Genomic DNA, 21,173 nt, shown 5'->3' with positions numbered 1-21,173 from the left:
TAAAAATAACTGTGAAATTTGGCCCATCAAAAATTCTCTGCTTTTCTCACAAAAGCAGAGAAAACATGATATACGGATTCTATGTTGAAAATATTGTTGCAATAAATGTTGCACAGTGCCTCAGGTATCACAGTCTCTTAGTAATGCTATGGGACTCCTACTTGAAACCCCATAAGAATTAACCTGCATTGCAGAGGCAGTTTTCATGATGCCTGTTGCATTATTTTTCCTTTATAGTTGGTACGTTCTTGTTCTTTCTTATACTGTTGTTTTCACAGTCTTGTATCTGCAAGCTTTGATAGAGATGGGAAGCACCTACTGCTGGTTTAAGACTGATTTCATGACATTCCTTCCTTATCTCACTCTTGGTTCTCTCTATTAAAAACCACAAAGACCATACACAACAAAATAGAAATTAAGTACACAATAGAGAGCAGCTCTGAAAGAAATGCCTCATATTTTATTACGTTGGCCAAAGATGTCAGTGTTGGGTGTTGGTGATATGGCAGCAGAGACTGAATCTTCCCACCAATATTCTGTTACATTTTGTTGCTGTGTAATATGGCAGCAGAGGGGCAGTCTGACAAAATGGCATCTGACATGGAAGTGTATATGAATCAAAGGTCTGTCACTGAATTAATCCACGTGGAAAATATGGCACCCACTGACATTAATTGAAGTTTATTAAATTTATCAAGACCAAACAGTGGATGTGAACACAGTGAGGTGGCAGGTGGTACTTTTCAACAGCAGTGACAGCAATATGAAGTACAAGCCATTTTTTGAATGGTCATGAAGATTTTTACAAGCAGAGCATGTAAGCTCTTCCTCATCATTGTCCAAAATGCATAGGTAATGGTGGTAACTATGTTGAAATACAGTGCTTATCTAGCTGAGAAGTTGTTCTATCACGTAGTGTTATTGTTCTCTTCACATCTGTTGTATTTTCCGTGAAAATAAATAGGAGGCATTACTTTCAGGGTGACTTACATGTTAACCAGAAATATATGTACGTACATACCTAACAAGCAAAAAATACACATCACTGCAACCTAATTCACATATCCCAACCAATCCTACTAGTACCATAAATGGGAGCAACCAATGGGAAGTTTAGAGCAGATCCTGATGACAACTGTATAGCACAATAGGAAAATAAGTTTTAAAAACTTCTTATTCATTGCCAATCACTGCAATGGAGAAACCTCCAAAATTCTTCTGGGAATCCCATGCCTGTCCTTTCCAGATGATCAGTGGGGAGAATTCTCTTTTTCACTTCTCATTCCCTCTCTTTGTTGTCTTACTTTCTCTTTGAATCAGCTTCTATCATTAGAATAAATGCATGTGATTAAATATGGGTTCCAATATGAAACCTCTGTGTATACAAGCCAGTCTTAATATCTTTAAAGTTTTCTATGCAATCACAAACTTCCTACTCTTTCCTTTATTTCCATCCTCTGATCTTCTCTATGCAAGTTTTCCCAGTCTCATAAATTTTGTGCCACTCAGTCGACTAATTCAAGTAAAAACATGCTTTTTTAAAAAATAATAAAATAAAAAACCAGCTTGGGTTGAAGTCCTGCTGGATCAGCAGACTGCAACCTGCAGTAAATGAGAGCAGAATATCAATGCAAAACAGAGAGTGAGATGGAATCTCTTCCCTTAGATGTCAGCAAGTGGTAGATCTGCTTGGTTGATCCTTTGTATGGTAACAATTGTAAGCTACATTGGATGAAAGTTGCCTGAGGTAGAAAGCAACCTGGGGAGTTGATGGAGGACACTATTACAGAAAAGGAGCATCTTTTAACAAACATGTCAGAATCTGAATTCTACCGTACGGTTTTCTATATTAAAAAGGACTCATGTGGGAGTCATGTCATGAAGCCACAGCAGGAGACAAAAAGGAAGTATGTTTCTGGAAAAAAAATGAATTATCTCATCAAGGCATTCATCCAAGCACTAAGTATCAGGCCAGTATCTGACACAATAATAAACTGGAACTCATTCAGAAGAGGAATAAGAGTTTCCCGTTGCTTTTAGAAGAGTTCTAGGGTTTATTTCCTTTATCTTTTCCCTTTCAGAATACTTTCAAATAGTTTTCAGCCTCAGCTTAGGTGGACATATCTTCCAGAGAGTCACTCAAGAACCTCTCATTTCAGGAAAACTTGATCAGTCTATTCTCTCTTAGAAAGCATGGATAGTCCAAAGTCTTAATTTTGCATCCTCTAAAGCCCTGAATACACCTTCTCATACCAGCAGAAAGAAGAAATAGAGAGGCATATTTCTGAAACATGGTTCATGTTCCCTTTTTAGTTACTATTTGTTTCATTCCTCATTATCAATTGGTGGAGTTGGCATCTTCTCTTCATTAATTAGTTCTTTGCATTTTGTTAGACTCCATGTATTAGAGCATTTAATAAGCATCTTAAAAAAAGATAGTAAAACTGCCTACATTATGACAAAACTATAATTTAAAAGCAGTAAAAAATAAAAAATAAAATTCAGAAATACAGGAAAGACAGTGATAATCAATAGTAATCTCTTGAAATGGTAAATAAATAGTGAAGGGGTACAGCTTTATGTACAGGTCAGGTCTGATTGCTAGCTCTTTGCTTTGCTTCTTCACCCCACTTCACTGAAGACATTTCATAGGGAAAGTTACCTGAACAGTGTTTTGTAGACATTAATAAAGTATATTTAGTAATTCTGTAACATCATAAAAGCTAATTCTTTTCAAGAAAAGTATTTTTTATTTTTTGATGTATAGAACTGCTCAGTTGATTATAATCCCTTAAAATTCATTGCAATTAAGTCTCACTTTCCAGTATTCAGACTTCTGCAAGAAAAGCAATTCACCATCCTTGTAACTCATCAACTAACAGTCTTCAGAAGCATGCATTACTCTTTTTTTTTTCCTGGAAGTACTATCAATTAGCATTAATTTACATTTAATCTGCCATTAAAAATATTTTGTTCATATAATCTTTGCATTAGAAGTGCATGAGTTCAAAACAATTAGTCAAATACAACATACATGAAATGTAGCAGTTTTAAATGATACATCAAACATTCAAGGAAAAGGATTAAGTGTATTTTGTGGCTTTATAAAAAAAAGCAAATATTAATAAAAATAGGATATTTCATTTTACCATTTGATATAATTTAGCGATGGAAATGTAAAACAACATACAGGGAAAAGCCAATTAAGGAAATGAAAAAAAATTTCCCAATCATCTTCAATCATGGATTAACAAATATATTATTTTTTGCTGCATGCAAAAAAAGTATGATACACTGCTGTTATTTCAGGAAAGGTTTTCGTATTTTCCCCCTCCCATACACATACATTTTTTGTAAATAAGTAGATAAGGAAAGTACGAATGTCATTTAGGGGTGCAAAATACATTTTGTATGCCCTACGTTTCCTTCTTCAGAGGCACTCTATGCAACTTCAATTACAGAATTTCTCTGCTTTAAACAACTGGGAAAGTTATTGTTTATCCATTTACTCATGTATTGTAGCCTCATTGTATTACTATTGTTTGAGTAATCTGAGTTCCCAGAAAAGGGTGGTTTTGTTTTTGTTTTTATTATTTTTATTGTTTTTTGGTTTTTTTTGGTAGTCCGATCTGGGATGGACTGGATTTGGTAAATTAAAGTAGAATAGAAATAGTAATTTTACTTAAACTTGAATTAAACAGTGATCTGAAATTAACATATTCTTGACTTTCAGTTCACTACAATAAAGCGTGCAATGATCAGTCACATCAACCTCTGCTTTCAAATAATTTAGCAATGCTTCTTGTTCCTGAAATACTTTCTCTCCCATTTAGACCTTCTTAAAGAATGATTAGCTTTGTCCAGTGTTTGAACTCTTTGATCTTATCCGGACAAATTTCAGCATCAGTAAGGGTTGAAAGAAACAACGTATCTTAACAGTTTCATTTCTAAAGAGAGACAATGATTTCAGTTTAAAAACACACTCCTCTACAATTGGTAATTGTGTCTAGATTAAACTCAATAGTGTTCCTATTCCCATCTATTTTGTATGCAATAATTCAGAATTTTAAATTCTGTTAATTAGTTTTTGCTTCATTTTTTACTAACATGCCAACATTTTTCATACAATCTTCTCAGTTATGCTATTCCACACTTGAAGTGGAGGCTGATGTTAATTGAGCAAATCTTAATCAGATGGTAAAATTAATGACTAAGCCTCACTTAATTTTCTATAACTGAAAGCAGAATAGAAAAAAATACCTATTTTTTCTTCATGTCCAAATAGAACATGGTTGGTTTGCGGTTTCTTAAAATAAAATTCAATGTCTAGCCAAACTTTCTTCAAGGGTATGCACATGAGATTTGTATTGATTGTGACAACACTTTTTTTGTAATTGAGATGTTTTGTTACCTAAAAGATTTTCTCTCTGTGAAATAAGTGGACAGAGTACATTCATAAAAATATTAATATACAATTTATAAAACATTTGTACGCACTGTATTGACAAAAAACCTGTTCCACATGAGATAAATGTGTCCCAATGGTGTCCTACCGCATTCAGCACCTCATTGCTTGGAACACAGAATTACTAAGAGGTGGCTGACCTTGCCAATGATATTTGCCTGATGCTTTCACCCAAACCCATGCCAATCCTGTTTTGAAAACAAGATGATGTGCCGCATACCTTCTGCTTTGGCTTTGCATTTTGTTTCATTTTAAAATTTGAAAATATTCACAAAGAAAAAAAATTACTAGGAGTTACAGTGAGTCTTCTATAGAAGCTACTTAAATATTATTGTTTCTGAGAACTAACACCTGATTTTATGGTATTTGTAGTTGCTAGCCACTGACTTCTTGACTGCACTCCACTATGATGAACATATCAATAATCCCTTTCCTTAAGCCACAATACTTCAATTCTCTTCCTGCTCCACTACAGCACTTCCTGTCACACACAACTGTGAGTTCCGCCTTTTCTTCTTCAGATCTCCTACCTACATTAATATGCTTTGTGTTCTCATAGAAAGAGGCAAAACGTATTCTCCCAGCCTGCAGAGGCATGCACTTGGATTGGTTTGCTAGGGGAACAGGAGAGGATCTTTCCCTGAGAGGAATGAGTATAGCAAGTGGACCTGCTGCTCTTGTACTCAGAGTCAACCTAATGGCTTCAGTGGTTTTATATAGCTTCAGATTGACTATTCTGCAGGCCTGCAGCACAAACTTACTACTTAAATCACCCAGTAAGTTCCCAAGTTTATTTCTGGGGAAAGGGAAACAGACTATTACATAGCAAAATCTTGTTTTCACAGAACAAGGTAAAAAAATTTAAGCCCCATTTATTAGTTTTGCTCCCTATCCCAGAGTTGCAGTATATGTTTATATAATGAACATAGTGAGAATAAACGTCTCTAAACCAACTTAGTTCTCTTGATCGTTTTTAATCTGTAGAGAATCAGTATGAACAGCATTCTAGCTCAGAGCATGCATACATGAATTTTGACGAAATTGTCAAAATATGTTTTTTGCTAATCTAAAGGGTTTTAGTTTACCACTGTGCAGTACCTTTGCCCAGTACAGGTGTGCAGTCTGCACACTTTAGTAATTTTACTGTCCAGAAAAGCCCAGAACAGATGTTATTCTTCTCCGAGCATATCAAGGTACTTTGCCCACAAGCAAAGATGTATAGATGGAAGGAATAAAATATGAGAAAATACATGTAAGATATAGCATTCACTCAGATTTTTAGATCCTTCCTTTTTTTTTTTAATAAGTTTTAAAAAATTGCATTTTGTGAACCTAATTCTTCATTAAGGATTTTAATCTGCTCAAAATGAAATACTGCTGTCAATGATTCAAAGATAGTATAACTAAAATGTAATAGCTAAAATAGAAACACTCAAGCTATCTATTTATTGGAGATGTAAATCCTAGTTGCACTCCTTCATAGGATTCAAGCAAGAGTAGAGAGAACTGGTACTGACTCACCCCTTACTACTATTATCTCCTTTTAAAAAACAACAAAAAAAACTTTGACTGAAAACTGCTGCAATTTAAAAGTTATCTCTATGTTATACTGCCTGTATTAATGTATACTAAAAAGGTTATTTTTGTGACAGCATTAGCAACTTATGGTTAACTGCATGCTTTCCTTACCCACAATGCCTCAGTGTGACAGATGTTGAGTCTGTCTGAAAAGCTTAAGTGAAGATGCCCTAATAAAATTTTGTTTAGTGAAACCTCCTTGGCCTTTCATGAAGCTTCTCTGCAGTTACAAGCATGAACATCAGATGGAATTAAAATAAAAGGGAAAAATTTTGGTTCTACAACTCAAACTTAGAACCAAAAGAGAAAACCAAACTAAAGAAAATAAAGCAAAGCCGTTACTTGCTGTGCATCAACAATTCCTGTTCTTGATTCCTTGAGGAAACAAGAGTGTAATGAGAAGGAATGGATGTCATCCATTTTAATCATTATATATTTTTGAAAGTAGAAAAACATAAGTTAATCTTCTTCATCTTTAAATATATGTACTTTAAATCTCATTTTTCATGCTCTCAGTTACTCTGGTGTATCTCCAGGGCAGCTCATTTGACAGTAAGATATATATATCTATATCAGTAAGATATATATCTATATCTTACTCTAGGAGAGGTGAAAATCTGAGAACTTAGATTAAGCTTCTGTACTTTTAAACAAGTATTTCCACTTAGTCAAGCACTTCTTTCCTCAGCAGCTGGCAAATTAGATTCCGATTTAAATAATAACAACTTGCATCACATAGAAAATATTTTCCATGCTGACACAAGGAGAAACAATAATTATAAATTTAAAAATCTAACAATAAGCTGATTTTATTAAAGTATAATATTGTTAACAAAGAGAAAAAGTAAAATGTTAACTAAGGTGATTATCAGGTTGCAGTTAGTTTTTACTGCCAACAAATACAAATTGTTTCTAAGCTTCCACGTTCTCTTTTTTTTGTAAATTGGCTTATTCAATTTTTGAATTACTTTTGTTTGATTTTGTTTCCTTTTTAAAATTCCTCTTCCTACAAAATAATGGTGACAAACAGCATTCAGCTGTCAATCTGAAATTGATTAGAAGATTAAATGACAAGATTAAAAACACGCATTTGTATTTCTTGACACCTGTGACTATTTAAGAGAGAAAATACCATAGTATCAAATGCACAAACTGATTTGTAAATTAATACACTTTGACATTTATAAGGACTAAGTGAACAGAAACACAAATGGCATTTCTAAAACAGAGCATTAATAGACAGATTTTTCACTGAAAAGGTAATTCAAGTAGATAAAAGATTTCTACAACTGGCTTATGAAATAACATTTCCAATCGTTAAGCAGCAAAGCATTGCATGAAGTTTACCTTGGAGTGCTTCTGTCTTCTGAGATCCCCTATGCAACTCTTGGTTCCATTTCTTAAGAATTCCAATTATTTGTCCTAAACAACAGTAACTAAATCAACATTTTCCCTGACACCAGAACTGAATTTGTTAGATTGTCCACTTCTATGAGTATCCAACCATTCTAATACTGTAAAACATTAACAGATGAAGAAATAAGGAGACTGGACAGCAAGGCCACATCTTTCATTACCACAAATATAGCCTCTTTACAAGAAAGGATCTAATGCAAATTTTGACGGATTCTGTAGAGATCTGTGCGTAGATGAAACCGCGCTGCCAGACCCGAATATGTATCAACATACAAGGCCTTTTGAATGAGACTGGCTGTTTAATACTCAGTTCACAGGCCTGATTATTAAAGGTTATTTTGCAATTTTAGCAGCTGTTCTTTTGCCAGAAGTTCAGAAAAATAGAATTGAAGTAAATAGAAAATTCAAAACAAATCAAAACACAGAAACAATTATAGTTGATTTGTTCTTGAGAATCAGTGCTAAGAGTAAATTACTTCGAAATGGAATTCAGCCTTCCTAAATACTCATAAATCACTGGATTCCTCTGGATTATTATATTTGGGGAGGAGGTTTTTGTTCGCATGTTTTCTGTTTTATGTGCTTTTTTGTTTGTTTGTTTTTATTCCACATAGGATAGAATGATACTTCTTTCCTCTTTGGTTTATTTTTCTTTTCTGCTTTCCAGTATCTCCTCTCTATTCCTTCCTTCCTCACTAATTTTGTTCATTTAATTTTTCCGTTTACTTTCTTCAGCTGCATTCTATTACATGAAAAGATTTTCCATTCCTATTTTCCATTAATATGCCTGCAACTAATTTGAACTAAAAAAGTTAATGGTTGTGGACTGTATGGGATCTTGAAAATGAGTTGTTTGTGACCTACCTCTGCAGTTAACTGCACTGGAAATCACACTAATTTAAGAGAGCAGTAGGCAGATAAACCTCCTGACAGACAATTCACAAACAAAACAACAGTTCAGTGCTATGCATACACCAAATGAGACAGATTTCCTCACCAATATTTACTCAATCCTTTGTCTTTCAAGTAGATTGTCATCTTGAAGAAATTCATCAAGAGAGTGAAAAGTTAGTAGTTTTCTTCAAGTTGCAGGAAATGAAACACGGTGCTCAATTGCAAGATTACAAAGAAGAAAAAACCTTACTAGAATTGGATCAAATAAAATTCCTCCTCTCATTTCATTAAGCAGATAGAAAGAAATAAGTGCTAATTAAAAAAAAAACCCACCATTTTTGTTAACAACTATTTTCTAATTATTTTAAAGATTTATTAAGTAGGCTAATAGAAACTTACAGGAATGCAAATGTTATCTGCAGAATATCTGCGGAGCAGTGACTTCAGCTAAGATATTAATCAAGTGGCTAAGACCCAAGAGCAGCCCATTTCTGAATGCTCTGACCACCCGTTATGTAAGTGGAGAAGAAGCAGGCAAGAATACAGTACGCCATCTAAAACTGCCATCAATTTATTCTGGATTTAATACTGTGAATACGTGCCATTAAAGTGCGTTGTTCAATCAATTAAGTATGCATTTATTACATATCCTACCTTGTCAGTTCATACTTAAAAACATAATGGTTAACAAAAGAAAACCAGTCAAGCGTAGTTTGAAAATTATCTGCAGTTGTAGTGCATAATTCAAGTTTATACACCATAGAAGCAAAAATTTGAGTGGTATCAAGAGGCATATTTAAGAGTTTGAAGCAATAATTGTCACTTATAATTCTGAGAGTTTGAAACAAGACTGGAAACTTGTGGTTGCTCTGAAACTCTTTCAGAACAGACAGACAATTTTGTAAGAAATCCTGGAGTCTAGAAAGACAGATTTTTGTCCCTCCCCAAAAAAAAGGCAGAACAAAAAAGAAAAAGAGATAGTGAAAGGGCATGAATCCCTTCCCAGCTTTTCCAACTAAACTAGACAGGAAGAATTACACATCTTTGCCACAATAGACTCCCTCCTCCACCCTAGCAATCAGAAGCTGAGACATTTACCTAGCATGCAGGATTCAACCCTAAATGGGTTGTATCAATAAGTGCTGGAACTATTAGAGTATGTAGCAAATTTCTGTCTTTCAGTCTTTTTTTGTTTTCCATGAAAGATAATATTCACTCAGTCAGAGAGAGTTTCAGTCAGTCACAGTCACAAGTACCCCAGGCTGTTGTACATTCTGGATGTGAATCATTACTGATTCTTGATATCTTTAAGAATTCTATGTAGGGGCTAACGGAGTGAGTAAATTGGCTCTGTGAGTTTCCAAAGCCCAGTATTCTTTAAGTCACTCAATAGAACTACCCTTTTCAGCTGGATTTTATTGTGAAGACTGTGTCAGTAGCAGCACAGTAATTCAGAATGGTTGGCATGGACATTTTTCTTTGCTGAGGTCTCAAAGCAGTTACTATTCCCTCAGCTTCAACTTCTTCCCTATATTCAGGCTTTCCATAAAATGCTAGCTACTTCTAAAAGAAAAAAAATAAAAACCGAAATCTCTTATATTTTTTGTCTAATATTGCCTATTTACTCCTCGTTTTTGGCTGAATATTTTAATTGGAACAGAAGAGACATCTCTTGTTTATTTTTAATACTTTCTTTATTCAAAGACTACACAAGAGGAACCTGCTTTGTACATGCAGTATTCCTCCTGGTAATAAAGGCAGCATCAAAGTTTTGGGTGTTCTAATAATGAGAATAAAAGACCATGTTCTCTTGTAAATGATATCTCCCATTGGCATACCTGCTACCAAAGACTCCTTGTTCTGCACAAGTCTCACTCTCCAGATTCTGGAGTACAATGGTATATTTATTAGTAGATTCCAAAATTAATTCAATCAATCCAAAAATTCCCTACCAATCCCTGCAATTCTGTGTAAGCTAGGCACTGGCAAATGTACTACTTTCGCTCCACTGGGTGAAACACTGGCTGGATGGCTGGGCCCAAAGAGTTGTAGTCAATGGATTTAAATCTAGTTGGCAGCTGATCACAAACGGTATCCCCCAGGGCTTGGTACTGGGGCTACTTCTATTTAACATCTTCATTAATGACCTTGACAAGGGGATTGAGGGCACTCTCAGTAAGCTTGCAAACACTAAGTTGGGAGGGAGTGTTGATCCGCCTGAGGGAAGAAAAGCATTACAGAGGGACCTGGATAGATCAAATTGATGGGTCAAGGTAAACTGTATGAGTTTCAAGTGTCAGGGTCCTACATTTTGGTCACAACTACTCAGGGTACCCTACAGGCTTGGGGAGGAGTGGCTGATGGAAAGGGACCTTGGTGTACTGATGGACAGTCCTAGAAAAGATGGGGCAGGAAACGAGATGTTCACTGTGTCTTAAAGACAGTTGCTGGCCCTAAAACATTAGGGATTACTATCAAAATTAAAGGAAGATTGGAATTTCTGGTAAGAAGTTGAAATTTCTATCAGACTGTAGAAGTGGAATTATGCTGAGTAATACAGTCATGCAATTTCATGTGGACTTCTCCTCACTGTGGGAATTTATTATTTGGAGATAACAGAATTGAAAGAGAGTCAAGTATGCTTGCTGTTTACAGGGTGACTGGTCCAAGAAGTCCATAAGGTCATGAAAAGGGATGTGTGAGCCCAGGATATACTAACACATGTCACACAACTAGAAAAAATATACTAACAACATAAAAGAACCAAAAACTGGTGGGAGTCTATCTGGAGTATTACACACAGCTTTACTTTTTGATTGAACTTTCAGGATTGAACTGCTTTCAGGACAGAGCTACCAGAAAGACTGGAGAAAGTGGAATAGAAAAGTGGAATTTTATATGGCGACATGAAGACTAAGAAAACATATGGGTCTGCATCTGAGAGAGTGTGTGTGTGATGTGAGTAAGGAAAGGTAGGAGCTACTAAGACATTGTGTTTAATCATGCAGTATTGCATTCAGGAGAAAATTTGTATTAAAATTTTAAGTATCCATCTGCCTCACAAATTCCATCTAAAACTAAAATAAATTTAGAAGATACACAACATTTGTCCTGTGACTCAGAAATCACAGAATGACCTGGGTTGAAAAGAACCACAACAATCAAGTTACAACCCCTGTGCTACGTGCAGGGTCACCAACCTGGTCTAGTACCAGGCTGTCCAGATCCACATCCAGCCTGGCCTTGAATGCCTCCAGGGATGGGGCATCCACAACCCTCTTGGGCAACCTGTTCCAGTGTGTCACCACCCTCTGTGTGAAAGTCTTCTTCCTAATATCTAACCTAAACCTATCCTGCATCAGTTTAAAACCATCCCCTCTTGTCCTATCACTATCCACACTCATAAACAGCTGCTCCCCCTCCTGTTTTTGTGCTCCCTTCAAGTACTGGTAGACCACGATGAAGTTTCCCCAGAGCTCTCTTTTCCAAGCTAAACAAGCCCAGTTCCCTCAATTTTTCCTCATAGGAGAGGTGCTCCAGCCCTCTGATCATTTTAGTAGCCCTCCTCTGGACCTGCTCCAAGAGCTCCACATCCTTCCTGTGCTGCAGGCCCTAGGTCTGGACACAGTACTCCAGATGGGGCCTCACAAGAGCCAAGTAGAGTGGGACAATCATCTCCCTCTCCCTGCTGGCCACCTCTTTTTAAAACAAAAAACAAAAAACAAAACAAAACAAAAAAAAACACAGCCCAGAACACAGCTGGCCTCCTGGACTGCAAGTGCACATTGCTGGCTCATGTCCAGCTTCTTCTAAAGCCTTACTGAAGTGAACGCTGTTGGAATCCAGATGGTACACTTTTAATACCTTATTTTGAAGTAGGCAAAACATTTTAAGTAAAGGTTTAGGTCCATGAAACCTGTTATTCATCAAAATTTCTTTTCCCTAGAACATTTTCAAGCAATTATTTTCAATATCTGTGAAGACTCTCACATTTTTTAAAAACACATAGGGAGTATTTTTTCCATTTCAAACTTCTTAAAAAAGCAAAAGCATTTTTATTGTCCCCAGTTGCCATCAAGACTGTCAAAAAAAAAACAAAAACAAAAACACTTTCTTCATAGTATTTTGTATTAGTATTATGTGTTCCATTAGTACCTGGTCTAACATTCTAACATCACTAATTTTAACAAAAGGATGAAAAGTTGTATCTCTTGGAAGCTTTATATGTGTATGTATATCTATATATATCTATAGTCTTTAAAAATACAACCAGTAACAACTTTTATCTACTTCACTGCTGAGTTAACAATAGTCTTAGCTTTTAACACCATTAATATTTAATTCCTATTATATTCACTACTCCATTTGTGTAATTGCTAAATTCCCTTATGTGTAAAGTTGCATCAGGTGTACATTCTCATTAACAATGTTGTTCAAAGGTGATATAGCTCCCTGTTACTTTAGTCACAAGATAAGAAATCAAATATTTTCCCTTCATCTAGACATAAAAATGTACTTTCCAACTTAGTATTCAAAAGCAACATTGATAGAATATGATAAGTTGTCTTGCATCCTTATAAATTATGCTAGACTGACAGACAAATCGCAAACTACACTCCTGCATAAAAAAATTTCTGGTTTCTTTACAGAGAAAAAAGTAATCTCTAAAAATTACTAGTAGTTTATGCACCCTCCTACCACTAAAACTGGTTTGAAAATACACACATGCACAGAGAAAACAAGTCTTAAGAAGTCACTAGAAATCTGGAGATTAGGGAAGCAGGACTTCCCAGTAACATTTTTAGTTATGGAACAGAAATATAAAATGCAATCTGGCTTTAACTCCACAAAAGTGAAATAAGCACACAATGGAAACTTCCACTTGTGTAAGTAGCCAGAAATATTCCTATCAAAGTTTTATATTAGAGGATCTTTCTCCTTTTTAACTACTCTTAAAGAAATGTATTTGTACTGCATTTTCAAGCAAAGGTACAATAATGCATAATGAAATTTGCTGCACCAAGTAGGACAGTAACAGCAAGCATTTAACAGCTCATTAGTTTTGAGATATATTATTTCTACGCACAGTATAGTATGTTCTGACAACTTCGTACAGCAGTCTTTTAAGGTATTTTCCCCCAGAGTGCTCAAGACAGCCTGATACTGGGCCATATACCAGAAAGAAAAGGCAGGCTATTTATATATTCACTATAGTTTTAAAAACACCCATTCCTCAGACCTTGATTAAGTCTCATCTGACTAAGCATACTTAGTATCTGAAGTGGATGTCTGGATTCTCCTTGTAGTCAGAAATGGGTATTTCCTGGACATGATTAATCTCCTATAATGTTCATTTCAAAAATGGGTCAGATGAATCATGCTCTGAAGGTGTCTCTTTCTATACACTAAGAAGAGAGATGGCTCAAATGTAGATGGATAGAACTAGCAGAAAGTAACAGCATTTGTCATATATTCCAGATTCATGGAAAACTAGAGCTCAGGTGCCACTTATAATATCTTCCAATTTTAAGCAGCTAAATCCAGACCCATGGAAATTTGAAATATTAATTAAAGGGGGGGTTGAAGTAGCAGAAGTGTTTGTAATCTACCATTATTCCAGCTACTTTACTCCAGAGGAGCTCACAACACTTGCCAGGCTAAAAATAAGCTATCACCAAATATTATAAAACTGCATCAATACGAACACCATGTAAATATATTATCCAGAATTGTTTTACTGTTTTACGTTGCTGAAAATCAAGTTATTTTCAAGTCTTTGTAAAACTAAGCTCTGTTTTGTGTTTGTTACTAATAATTTTTTGCTTAGAGAGCATGTCTGCACATTTATGTAGTTCTCTATTCCAAGATGAACTCAAAAGGCAACTCAAACACTTCAGCATTTGCAGTCACCTGTAGTCCTGTTACCCTAGACACTCAATACAGCCAGAAACAAAATTCGGCTGAGAACCAGCATGATCAGACTTGCTGATAGACAGCAGCTTCCCAATGTATTTAACTGCAAGAAAAACCCCGATCTTCCCTGGACACTCAATTTCTCACCTAAAATTGATTCCACTTAGGTAGACCCCATAGCACTACACTAGAAAGATACACTAGAGTAGTTTGTAAATTCGGTCTTTTTGTCAAGCAAGAACCAGTAGTGTAACCTGACTCACACTTCTTCTAGTTACAGTTATTTTAATGAGTTATTTTGCAGAAATTCAGAATGTACCTTTGTGCAAACCTACTTGCAGAACAGGTCCCAAATAAAATATTTTCTTTTAGACAGTGTTAGTGTTGACAAGATAAAACACTCAACACTAGCTATATATGACCTTGTTGGTGGTGTACTGTGAATTATCTTGAAAACGTATTCCGAAAAGAAATTGATTTAACTTGCATTAATCTGGGGCTTTTGTTACACAAATAAAGGCACTTTTGTAGTGCATGTACATACAAAACATATAAAGAAGTAGGTGTTCAGGAAGGTAAACTGATAGACAAACTGAACATGGCAAAAAGAAAGGACAAGAAACAAAGTCTTTTACTCTGCTAGCATCACATGTTCTGCTAGTAACTCAAGATTAGGTTTTCTCCCTGCAGAATGAAGCAAACTGCATTTTGTACTGATCTTTCCGACAGTCTAGGAGGTGAACTGGCTACTGAAAACGCATTCATAACTGTTTACGTCCTCAGACAGTTTTAACATCTAAGAATATTCATGAGGTACACCAACAACAGACTGAATTCTAGCTGAATAATTTTAAGTAAGTAATGACTTCAGTTTTATTAAAAGAACGTGTATGTATTCAACATTTCTTATGAAATAATCAAAATATCAGGCAATTTGAAGTATTTTATCGGTTTCTTCTGAAATACAACCTTTACTTTACAAATTCTGGTACTTTACCCTGTATCCAGTGTTGCAGGTCCCCAGCATAACTAGACTTTGACAGGTATTTGCAGTTCTCCTTGCTATGGTCACAAAATACACTTTCAGTTTCTTCAGAGCTATTTTCTCATTTACAGTAACAGAATAAATAGCCACAACTACATCATCCACTGAAGCCAACTTAAATCACTATGGTTCTGTAGAGCTACGGTTAACATGCTAAGGCAACCTGGTCTCTGGTCTTTAAGAGATGATGTAGAGGTAACAGATAAAATAAACTGTTGCCTACAGTTGGCACAGGAAGCACATGAATTAAAAAAATAAAAAGCAAAATTGCTGATAATTGCTGTCTGAGAGGAGAATCTATGTAGGAAGATGTTTACAATTTGTTAGCTGGTAATATAAAAATCTGAATTATTTAAAAGCTATTTGGATTTGTGTAAGAGGAAAAAGCCAGCAATTCAAAATTAATTACAAATTTGTAATGAGGAGGAGCTCTTATCTTTCAGTCTTGTTTAATACATCTGAAAAGCAGTTGGCTATCCCACAAATCTTTTAATATCTATATGCACATTTGGTATAATAGCATATGCATTGTAGAAAGTTATATATAGACTATCTACTCACAAACCATCTCTGAACCAGTTTTGCCTTTCAGTCCATTCTGTTTCAAAATTATCTTCTTAGCCCTTCCACACATCAAAAACCCAAAAAAAAAAAAAGTCAGTAGTCACACTCAGTAATCCCATGCAAGTGAAAAAAAAACAGTGAGGACGAGAATCATCTTCTTTCACATAAGCTGTCTAAACACATTAGCCAAAGAGAAAGGAGAGCATCTTCTGCTTTAAAACAATGATATAACTTTACACTTTTTTAGATATTTGGCTGAAATTAATTACAACCTCAAAACTCAGTGATGAATAAAACTTGCTGCTCGACTAAAATAAGTTGTTACTTGGTTGTTTTTTTGTTTTTGTTTTTGTTTTAATTTGTTTTTCCAGAAAAAAGAAAATCATAGTGAATGAGAAGCAATATTTCATGATTCATCCATAATTTCTTGGAGGTGTTACTGTTTTTGCATGGAATCCATACCCAAAAAAAAAAAAAACAATTTCAGTGCAGTTCTAGTAGTCTATGGTACTACAGGGTGAGAGGGCACTGTAAAAAAAAAAAAAGTTCTCAAGTTTTGCTTGTTAAATAGTCTTGTTTTAATGCCACCACGAGCCTAGATTTATAAAGAGGAAATTACTGCAAGATCGCACACACTGACTGCTTTGTTCGAAACATAAGTTCAATAGCAGTAATGGAAAGCTTTAAAACATCCTCCACAATAAAATGAAACAGTATAAAATATATTACTTCTTAAAAATACAAGGAAATTAAAGAAAATAAAATCCACGTGAAAGTTATCATTAAGATTCACGGAAATCAGTATATAAAATCCATCCTTATTTTTCTGATTATGTATCACAAAACACATACTTAATGTGATCTTCAGGAACATCCACCAATAATCTGAGCAAGTACTTCATACTTCATCCCTCCGATTGGGAGTTGCACCCTTGTGCGCTTGTATACTGTGTATACTGTGTGCCTGATACAATCTGTATGTTGTACAGCTATGAAATTTGTCAGATCAACACTATGAGAAAGAATTCCTATCCTCATTCTCAAGTTCAGACCTAATTGAGTCTATGATGACAGCTCACAGGCTTCCATCCTAAATTGATAAGGACCTGGAAGGAGCATGAAGAGGTAGAAGATTACAATGGTGTGATAGTAATATTCAGCGGGTTTTCACAGCTAACACAAACATACTTAAAGCTGCTCCAGTTTACAAGGCCACAACAGTATTTTAAGAATCAGGAGATTGTCAATGGATGTTAAATGGCAGTCTATCCATCTCCAAGACTAAATAATTCCCTATGAAATAGGAATAAATATTCTGCAATTCTGAATTTATTTGATACTTTCAACCATGTTTTTAGTATACGTTTACTTTGAATATAAACTTACAGTGATGCAGTCATCCTATTTAATTTCTGCTGATATGAAGCATCAGCATATTAGTTTTGGGAAAGGCAGATCTATACAGATTGTTGTTTTCTTTAATTTCTAAGACTGTATCACAAATACACACACTCTAGGAAACAGACCAAAGTGTTCAGTAAGTAGTATTTTATATGTTTTAAATCCAAAAATAATCAGTCCAAAAACCTGAAGAACTTAGTCTGCTCTTGTTGGACATGATCAAAGTCACTCAAGAGAAGCCGGAGAGGACTTGAGTAAAAGCAGAGGAGAGACAACAATCACAAAAGTATCCTGCCATAACTTCCTGATTGATTAGTGGATCATATCTGCCTTGAGCTACAGCTGGTTCCTCTAACAATATACTTGTAAGTGGAAGAGTTTAAGCTATGATCTACTTTAGTAACTGTGTCTGCAGACACATTTCATTAGCACAAACTGTTCAAAAATAAAGTAAGTCTCACTATAATAAATATACTTCAAATTACTTACAGAAATGTAAGTTTTCTTGGAAATTCAGTAGTACCCTGTAAAGTTTTCTTGTTTACAGCAACAGTTACATAGACATGAAAAACAAGTATTTCACATAAGAAAATAAATAGCATTAGGAAAGTACAGGAAAGTTTACAACATCTGAATTATTTTCAGTTCTTTGCCTGGTGCATAAATTGAAGCATGTTTGCTATTATAGCATATAGAGAGGTGCCAGTGGAAGCTGTGCCACCAGCTTCAATGGGAATAATATCACACTTCATCCTTTTAAATTACTACATATATAAATGAGCTTGATCAGGCGAAGAGACTGCATGCAGCTTAAAACAGTTTTCCTAGTCCAGTTACACTGGTTATTTAAAACTCATGTAGTCATAAGAAATGCAGACATGGTTCAGAAATGTGATAGTATCTATGTGGCATGATAAAGCAATCCATAATATACAGAAACTTGATCTTAAAGAGAAAAATATTCAAAAAAATAATGGAGGATCAACTTAGAAAAAACACTAATGCACTCAAATGGATATTCTCAGACATATTTCTTTTTCCTGTTTTAGTGAGTGAAGGGCTTTGTTCAATGAATGTTAAATACACAAAATTGTCAAAGTAAGGCAAGAAGCATCTCCTCTATATTGCTTGGTAGTTCTGTCCTGGAAATATAGCCACATCATTACTTTAAAGACTCCTATTTCAGAAAAGCATAGTTTTATTTCCCTCAAGAGATGGGAAAAACACTCACAATAATCATCCATTCAGAAATGCCTCTCCAGTCACAAATTATCTACTAATAAGCATAGCAGCAATGCTATAATGGCATAGAATGTACTGTGATAATAGTGAGATAGCAAAATCTCTAGCTACAGCAAATGAGAACAAGCCCAAATGCAGCAGCTGCATACTCAGAAATAAAAGAAAAAAATAAGCTCCTTACCTTTAGAAGACCTCAGATAAGCAGGGGTCTCCAGCAAGACATGCCTTTGCCTCCACTGTCAACCCTTAAATGAGATCTGGGAAGGGGTGGAGCCAGGATCCACCCCTTCTTGTCACTCAGGTGCATTGCTTTCACCTGAGCTCCCCTGCGTTGGCCCTGACTTCCCACTAGGTGCTCAATCATTGGTTCAGGCTGTGACTTAGCATTTCTGCTACACATAGCTATATAAAAACATAAATAAAAAGAATGATTCATTGAAATGTGATGAATATATATGTGAATGTGATGTCATATATATGCATTGTTAATAAACAACTTGTGATCACATGGTTGCTGTTTATATTCACGTACCTCAGTTCTGTATAACATTCTTTGCCTCCAGTATATCCTACCTCCCTACTAAAGACTTGTAAGCACAAAAGTCCACTGAACTCATTATACCTGGAAAAACCAAACAGTTTGACGAAGAATTTTGATTTAAAAAAAAGAAAATGCCAAACTCAAACTCTGTGTTCTCTGATAAAATACACTCAAATACTTTAAAGAGAAATTAAATTTTTTAAGTATTTATACATAATGAAGAAAATAGTTTAACAAATTAATAAACAATAACTAATAGACATAAAGGGTGAGCATCAATACTTTAAAACAAATGCCAACTCAATATTTTTTTGAAGCTACTCTATGGCACAAAGTGGGACAGGTTCCATAATTCTGAATGTATTTGATACTTTTTATTGATACTGTTTACTTTGAATATACATTTACACTGATGTAGTCATCCTGTGTAATTTCTGCTAATATGAAGGGTCAGTGTATTAGCTTTGGGAAAGCTGATAGACACTAGAATAAGCTCCAGTAGATTAAACTAGATGCTTTCATTAAAAGGGTACTATTTTATTGAATTTTATATATGAGACGAGTGAATTCAGAAATTCAGAGAAAAATTCTTTTTTTATTTGTTTTACTTTGCCTCTGTAGACAAGAACTTCAAAGAAATTGCTTGAAACTTCTACCTCAAGTTTATGCCTAAACCCAGACCACATTCTACTGCATACGACATAGAAAAAAATGCATTACCAGTAGGTAAAACAAAGTGAAAAATTTTGCTTTGAATTAATACATTAATTGAAGATTTAATTATTCATCAATTTCCTGCAGTGCTTTTCACATCTGAGCTGGGAGGTTCTGCCTGATGCATAAAAGACAGTTACCCTGATCCAATCTTTTTCTCCATGCTTGTCAAACAAATATTTCAGGACTGTGCTCACTCATTTTTTCCCGCATATCTCCTCACAGGCGCAGAGAAATAAAAACAATATCCTTATATCAAGCTGTATATTTAGCTGTCTACAGAATTTTATTCATAGTCTAAACCAGGCAGAGGTGAAGGAGTATTTGACTCTCTAGTCTGTCACAATAACTATATCAGAAATGTTCTGGCCTTAGATAAATCCAACATATGCTTTCTATTTTAAAAAGTCAGTGCCTCTTTTCTAGCAAGTTCTATTATTCTAATAGAAAGACATTAGGGAAGGATAATACACTGACTGAGACCTAGATAATTTATTATAGGGCTTTGAGACTTCTTGCTCAGAGCACACTAAGATCACTTAAAGATTTTAACCACAGTCATCAATCCAATCCCTATACCTACATTTTAAATGTATCTTTTTCTGATCAACAGCTAAAACTGACAAATCAGTGAGTATTTCAGATTTCTTAAAGAGTATCTCTCATCAGAAGTTTCATTAAAAATGTTGTTACACAGCTACTTTGCTAATTATAGCAACAAATGAAACTCCATAGAAAAGAGGCAAAGTATAACAATCATAACAGCACTCATGAACTTTTCCAGGGTGGGGAAAACAATTCATGAGCCAACTGAATATCTTCAAGGACCAATATAAGCAAAATCCATCAAATCTATGCTTATAGCTTTGCTTGGAACACAAGTTCTCCTAGTGGCATATCTTAGGTGTGATTCAATTACTGTGATGAAAACAGTTCACTGTCTCTGGTATCTCTGCTTAAAAACTGTACCAGTTGTGTCATTTCTGCCTTCTCAGCTGCTAGGACAGAAAAGCATTTCTTCTACACTGAAGTTTAGCGTTTCCAAAATTCCTGACTTCTCAAAAAAAAAAAAAAAACTCACTCTTTTCCTCAATCTTTTTTTTCTCTCTTATCTATCTATCTATCTATCTATCTATCTATCTGTCTGTCTGTCTATCTATTTATTTATTTATTTATTTCAGCCTGGTTTTAAAAGTGTATTTGGAGATAAAGAATCTCAAGTCCATCTACACAGTGTTTCTTGTACCATCATGGCTCATATATATCAAACTGTATAAGCAATATTTTTGTGAGTCATAAGTTCAAAGAATTGGCTGATAGTGTTGTTTGTTGAGGGATGTGGTATATAGATTTATATTTGTCTTTCTTGTTTAATCTTGCATGCTTCAAGAAGATGACAG

The 21,173-nt window shown here is 34.9% G+C and overlaps 1 long non-coding RNA gene across 1 annotated transcript in view; it reads right to left on the bottom strand.

Moving 5' to 3' along the window:
- The window catches only part of LOC109368409, a 41,451-nt gene extending 22,683 nt beyond the window's left edge, over positions 1-18,768 (bottom strand). The window contains exon 1 of the long non-coding RNA XR_002116407.1: positions 18,700-18,768. This is a non-coding gene — a long non-coding RNA (uncharacterized LOC109368409). The remainder of the gene's footprint in view (positions 1-18,699) is intronic.
- Positions 18,769-21,173: the final 2,405 nt, after the last annotated feature.

The sequence above is a fragment of the Meleagris gallopavo genome, chromosome 6 (assembly GCF_000146605.3).
Source record: "Meleagris gallopavo isolate NT-WF06-2002-E0010 breed Aviagen turkey brand Nicholas breeding stock chromosome 6, Turkey_5.1, whole genome shotgun sequence".
Lineage (NCBI taxonomy): Eukaryota > Metazoa > Chordata > Aves > Galliformes > Phasianidae > Meleagris > Meleagris gallopavo.
This window is presented reverse-complemented; position numbering and strand designations above follow the sequence as displayed.